The sequence below is a fragment of the Apis dorsata genome, unplaced genomic scaffold (genome assembly GCF_000469605.1).
Source record: "Apis dorsata unplaced genomic scaffold, Apis dorsata 1.3 scaffold_78, whole genome shotgun sequence".
NCBI classification, from domain to species: Eukaryota; Metazoa; Arthropoda; class Insecta; order Hymenoptera; family Apidae; genus Apis; species Apis dorsata.
The window spans coordinates 3,632-11,435 of NW_006263376.1; positions in this window are offsets into that span (position 1 = coordinate 3,632).

A 7,804-nucleotide genomic window follows, 5' to 3' on the forward strand; every position below is an offset into this window, starting at 1 on the left:
ATGAATTGAAAATCTTCGATAAAATTGATAAAAGGAAATATCGATTTCAATTTCGCTGCACAAACTATGCGAATATTTATAATTCATGTAGTTGAATACATTGTATGTGTAACTTTGTTATGAAACTGTAAAGCCATTACAATTTACATTGCGCTAAAACGCGGCAACGTGCATATAAACCACGCATACTCTCGTTCACGCATTGTGGTTTATCAAAACCAGCCATACCTACTGCAAAGTCACAAGTTTAAACATTAAAACGATTTATAGCTAATTCTATTAGTGAAATTATAATGCTGACCAAGCAGAATCATGAGATAAAGATATAATAGAAAATGTTGCTAAAAAATGAAAATTTTTAATCGATATATCGATTTAAAATTTTTCTTCGATATTTTGCGATAAATTGCGATATATGGAAGAATTTTATCTGACATCGAAAATTAATAATTTAATATAAAATCTGATCAGATTTTTATTTTTCAGAAGAAAAAGAAAAAATGCATCGAAAAAATAATCGAGAAACTTAATTTCGCATAAAAAATTATCATCAACAAAAAATATCGTTTCGATAAAAACTGTTTCATTTAGAAATGTAAAAGAAATGAATCAACGATAGAATATCGTCTATTGTATCAAGAATCGACACGCGTATTTATGATATGAAAAAGAAATTTTTGATAAATAACATTCCTGACAGAAGGAAATTGCATTACTGTCGATGTCTTACACACTTCGCGATAACTATAGATATATGCGAAACGAAACTGTGAAATATTGGAAACCGTTCGATCAAATGACAAAAGTTTCGCAGCAATTATGAGAACTAATTCAAATTTATCGGTTGATTGTTGACGTCAACACAATTAATAATAATAATAATTAAAATAAATGAAGTAAATTAAAATATTTCTCGAAGAAAAAAGTTAAAAAAATTAATGGTAAAGTTGTTCGCTCTATATTTGCACGAACTTTGCACAATTAGGTTATGTATAAATATATTTTATACAGACATGTCAATTAATTTTTCAATGGCATTTAATAATTTTTAATAAAATCGTTATGTAATTATTTTAAATAATACATTTTTCATTTTTTCGCACATCTTTTGCAAAATTTGTATGCAACAATAAAATAATTTACTATATATGAAAAAGATAATTAGGAATAGAAAGAAAAAATTATAAAAAAATAATCGTTTAATCTTCAAAATTATCAAAAATGTACAGAATCAATTTAAAATTTATTACTTCTTAATAATTTAACTGAATAAAATTATTAAAAATTTGAAAATTTCATTATACATTTTTCGAAATATTTTATTTTATTGATATAACAATTCTATTTTCCCTTCCTAATTTCATGATGAATTTTTAATAGATAGATCAATATTTAAATTTTGTATCTTTCAACTGCAGTGTCAATCTTTCTATATGTAGTTTTACAAAAATGTTATAGAATTAAAATCGTGGTGACAATGAAAAAAAATTTTAGAACAGAAAATGTTAACCGCAGAATTCAATGGAGCGTAATTGTTAGTTCGCATGAATGTACAAGCATCGGAAAACAAATGTGCAACTTCCAATATTCCGCGTTCAATTATCGATCAATGAATAAAATAAGTATTCATAGTCCGATTATTTTCTTTCTATTAAATTTTCGACTAATTGCTTTCGAAGCTTATACTATTTTTCTATTTTATCGCTATTTTTTATTAATTAAAAATTTTCTTCAAATTTCCTTACGAAAGATAAGATACAATAAAATAAAGTGTCTTTACCTTGTTCACCAGCTTGCACGAAGACTATCTCATAAATCGTCAGCAGGACGACGGTAAGCCCGAAGATAGTGTATTGTAGATAGCGCCACATCTCCGAAAACGAGAAGGGCCAGTCCCTACGTGCTGTCTGGATGGCCCTTCATTCCCTCTTTCGACGAATATTCCTGTGCCAAGTAAACGTCAGTCGTGAAAAAAACGACTCGTCGATTCGTGGCTATTCTTCCGATTTGTAGCCGTATATCCGAACGCAAACACCACTCAAACGTATAAACGTAACTACTTCGATCTCTCCAGCATGGCGACATTAACCGATTTTACAGTAGAATACTAAATGACCCGCTTTAATTAGTAGATTCGTTCAGGAAAGTGGTTTCAAACTCTTAATTGGTTTCAAGTTGCTAGGATTGTCTCGTCTAATCAAAGAACCAGTCGGTCCTAATGAATCAAACATTTTGAACACTTATCGCGAAATTTTATTAAATTATTAAAGAATATTTTATTAAATTTCGATTCGATGATTATACGTTTATAACATCGATTACACGTATCTTGTTTAAAGACAACGTTCAGTTACGATGTTGATATATAGGTTATGTTAAACATATATTACGTCACTTCAATCACTGACATTGAATATTGGTTCGCATTGGTAACATTTACGATATTCACTCGCGATCAATCCACACGATTTATGTCATTCTTCATTTATTCACTGATTTATCACGATATCATCTATCATAGAACCGAATTCTATTCAATAGAAGCGACATAGTCACATTGAATTTTTTTTCCGATGTATCATTGGTGATTACAGTATTTCAGACACAAGATCAAACCTTTTGATCCGATAAATATACTCAAAGCCTCTATTTACTTAAAATCTAGCCGCCAGTACAATTGTTTTTATTAAATGTTTAATTTCCAAAGGTATCTCACGTGTTCGTGTTTTAATAATTATATATTTCCACTCACAGTTCACACTCTTAAAAAATGCACGAGGGACGCGTCCATGATGCTAGCTACGAAAATCGCGGGAAAACTAATGGAACTAAGCAAACCACCGGAATCGTTGATGAACTATTAGACACCAAATTCTTTTTCCTTTTCCAATTTTATATAGTATATTCGTTTCGTTAATCAAAATTATTATATAAAATAAAAATTATATATATTTTTTAAACATTTTTAAAACATAAAATTTATTAATTAAAAATTCGTTGCAAGATTATGAAAATTGACACGTGATCAGTGATACACTTCGTTCCAGAAAAATATTGGAATCACTACAAACACTATTCAATCACTTACGTTCATTTTTCATCGAATATCGAATAAACAAAATTATACACGTACAAAGATAAATTTTTTTCGAGAATTTTCGAATAAACGATACGCAATTATTATCGAAAACAAATACATTAAATAATAGTGGAACATCATCGTAAAGCGCGTAAGAATGAGGAATGCACGGAAACGGAATGCTGAAAATGACGGAACAAAGAAACTCGAGAAAGAAAGGTATAGTTGCACGCGCGAAAACGAGTAAAGCTCGCGTAGACGAATGCGAACGCAATAGTACGACCGTTTCGATAAATTCTTCGAAACACGGAGAACCGAGAGTAGACGACGGTAGCCGTGCGAACCCGAATGAAGGGATCATGCGACTCAGCTACCGTTAGGCGCCTCTATCCAGCCACCCCCATCACGAAACGCCTGTCCGGTTGCGCCGTGGCACACTGATACTGATAGCACCGCCATACACCAACGTCCCTACCACATACCCTATCCTTCTCCCACCTATCACCTCCGTATATACACGCTTCTTATCTTATGTATTGCGTTTCGCAACAGTTCATCCCACTCATTGATTCAGATCGAAATATTTTAAATGTGGAATTTATCAAAAATTTGGAAAAAATTAAAAAAAAAATATTATATACAAATCTCTTCAAATACAAGATGATATTTTCTGATATAAGATATAAATAAATTACCAATTGATCATATCGAGATATATACGATAGATTTAATTCTGTAGAAAAAATATCAACACAATTTCTAATAATATTAATAGATATTTTGATTTATTTCAGGAAAATATCATATTTATAATGAATTATATTTATAATGAAAACCTCAAATTGAAAAAAGTTGAAAAAGATATATTCGACGAATAAATATTATAATAGTGATCAAACAGTTGCGATTCTTTACATTCTCATAGGAAACAACGATGAATTCGCTAAATAACGAGCGTCATAAATCAAAATGAACGATGTTTGTACTGATGCATAACACAATTCGGACTGCCCCCGTTATAAGCCTGATTTGTACCAGTATTAAACCAAAGTGAACAAACTACATGTGATCGCTACGCTCCATCAGCTGTTATTGCCAGGTGCAATGAACCGAACACATGATTATGGAAGCCGAAAACCATAAAATAACATAATATTACAATTGTATTTTGATTTAATTCAACGTCTTTTTAACTAATTTACGTCTTTTTTTTAATTTGTAACTTATTCGTATCACTATATATTACGAGTTATTTTATAACAATTACAATTTTATTTATTGGAATATTGAAGATATATTCCACGTTTTACATTTTTCAATCCCTTTTTTGCAATTTATTATAATTTATATTTTATTATATTTTATAACGAAAGAAGTAATTTACATTTAACCTGGCTTAATTATTTAAAATAAAAATTATAAAAATAATTTAATCGAACAATTATTTTTATCTAAAATAGGTCACGATAAAAACTTTAGGAATAAAATCACGTCCGTTATTAATTTTTTAAAACGGATTGATTTAATTTTAAAGTATCTATACCTACAGGAGAAAGTAAATATTTATTGTAACAATTATTATTAATTGTTACAATATTATAAAATATTAAGAATTTACTAAAAAATAGAATTATCAAAAAGTTTTGAAATAAACTTTTTAATAAAACCGTATCTCTGTCAAGTTTTAAATATCGTTTCTCATAAATTATTGCATTAAACTGACTTCGTATTCCTCGCAAATGCGAATTGGACCGGAAAATCCATTGGAAATTAAAGTAATTGAACCAGAAAAAGTGAACCGTATCGGGAAAATATAGCGTAAAAAGGATCGTGAAGGAATGTATTTGCGCAATTTTTAATAACATATCGCGGGTAAATAAGTTGCGCGGATAACGGATACATGTTCGCTGTTAGACAATTTAGTACTCTTCACTGTGAACACCGTATCATAAATTTGACATAAAATTTATGCGATGAAATTATAGTCCGATACAGAGTACACGATAAATACAGATAACCGGTGTTATGACACATGGACGTAACCCAGAATTAATGCAATAAAATATCAACGATACGCAAATTTGGAAATTTTGAATTGTCTAGTAACATCGTTTACAATTATATGCGCATAAACGTGTCATTTTTTCTTTTTTTTCTTTTTTTTTCATATAATTTTTATCGGTTTTTGTAAAATCCATGAATTTACAATGAACTGTTCCCGTTAAAAATGGCAAATGCTTAGGAAAATATTACACAAGCAGAATATAAAATATTGTCTAGTAAAATTGATCTAAATGAATTTTATTCTCAAGAATTAATATTCTTATAGTATACAGCGTTAAAATACTGCTTGAATACAAAAGAAAGGATATATAGATTAAATTTTTATATAAATCGTATGAATAAAACATTTAATATTCTTCATTCTATACCGAGAATTACTAAAATAATTGAATTAATAATTTTTTTAAGACAAATCTTTAATCGTTTTAATATATTTTCTTAATATATTCTCTTTAATATCGATCGTTAAAAAGTATTCGTTTAAATTTACTTAAACTTTGGAATTTTTCCGATTTATGAACAAATTGGAATGCATTTAGATTCGCGTATATTTGACAGAACGTAGAGCGTTGCTGTGATATTTATAAACTTAAAAAGAAAGAGGTATGTCGTACACCGGATGCAATTTAGTCGCGTTAAATTCAGCAGTAGGCACTTCCTGCAGTTTGACATGCTGATATTCGGTATAAAGCATTTCATGTTCACTTGTACGTTTATAAACGCAACAACTTGCAAGGTAATAATATCGAAATAATTTAAAGCAAAAGTCAAAATTTTAGAAAAATTTATATATTCGTTCTTCGATATAATTTCTCATTTTGTTTCAAGCGTATATTTAGAATCAAAAATTCAACGTGTCTTTTATCCCAATATTAATTGTATTATCGATACTTTAATTGTATATTGAAATTAACACCGTATCGATTTATTTATTAGGTACACGTTTGCCTTAACAATGTACGCCATTCACAGACCATAAATTCCGATTTCGAATGTGCAACATTTACCTGTAATATGTAGTAATATGTTACTTCCTACACCCACTTAACCAGCATTATGGTATTATCCATAATTATAGCTCGTATTCCTACAATTTATTACCTCGTTTGTTTCTCAACAAAAATTTGCGTCCAGTTCAAGAGATTAACCTTATCTCTTATGTTACAGTGGAACAATACAGAGAATTTTTGTTTTTCTCACTCGGATGCATATTTAATGACTTATACAGTCTTTTATTACGACTGTTCCACTTAACCATTTTTTCCTTTTGTTAGTTCCTCCATCTTCACAAATATCCACTTAATATCACGTTCTGCAATTATGACTATGATGGCTTTTTTACTTATTCAACCTGTTACCTTCAACTCTATTGATTTTTAACGAAATGAAAAAGACATTCCTATACATATACATTCCTATTATATATAAAAGGTTTGTCAAAATTGTCTAGCCAATGTGAATTCAGTATCACCATGCAGTTCTGGTAAAACGTTAAAAAATAAAAGATCTGACAACCATCCGTATATTTCTATACAACGAACATCACTTTTGAATCCAATATACGATGTGTTTCGTGAGCAAACCGACAAACTTTGTCAGCATATTTCATTCTTGAGTAAAAAAAATGTTAGATAAACAATTCATTGCTATTGTACTGTCGAAGTATGAAATATCAGTACGTCCAGTTATTGCGTTAAAAGATTATTCTTCTATTTTGATCAAGATAATCTACTCATCGATGCGATTTTTATATTATATTATGTACAGATAAGAATAAAATATCGACCTAGTTGACGACATTCATCTGCAAGTCAATGATATCAAAACATAATATTATTGTCCAACGAAACTTTTTTTTACTCCATGACTAAAAAGAAATCAAATCTATGGCTTTATGATATGATTTATTCCCTTTAAATTTATTTCTATAGAATTGTATAAAATGGAGGGTGAATTTAAATGAAAAATCTGATCTGATCTTGAACAATTGATATAACAAACAATAAAATTACTGATATTCAATGAACGTGATTAATAAAATCATATTAATTTGTGCACATACGAAATGCTTATTTTGAGCGATACAAATATCAGTGAAATATATCAATGTCAAATACGATTTCGTATAATTTCAAATAAATAATTTAGCAAGAGTTAAGTAACTTGAACTTATCTAATTACCTATGATTTATATCAATCCATTTTCTATGCCTAGAAACAAAAGAGATGAATCGATTCATTATTATAAAAAAAAAATATGTTTCTTGAAATAAAATTTTTTGTAAATTTTATCAGTTTGCTCAAAATACTCTGTATACATTCGAATTTACATACCACAAGTATAAATACGCCAAATAATTAAGAATTAAAATCAGCTTATTATAAATCCATGTTAGAATTTTCCAGACTAAGAATCCCTTTACAAAAATATCCTTCATTCCTTTAAATTTCTTCATTTTCCAGTGTGATATTTCACCGAATTCTGCAAAAAAAAAAATTACAGTCAATTTATTTTCTGTCTTCCGTTCCATTATATTCTCGATCATCCGGCATACTTCAAACGGAATTGGAATTTTCAACAATTGCGGTCTATTCCGGGATACCTCGCTTTTTTAACATCAAGAAATCGATTCGTCTCTCTCCTTTTTTTTTTTTTTTTTT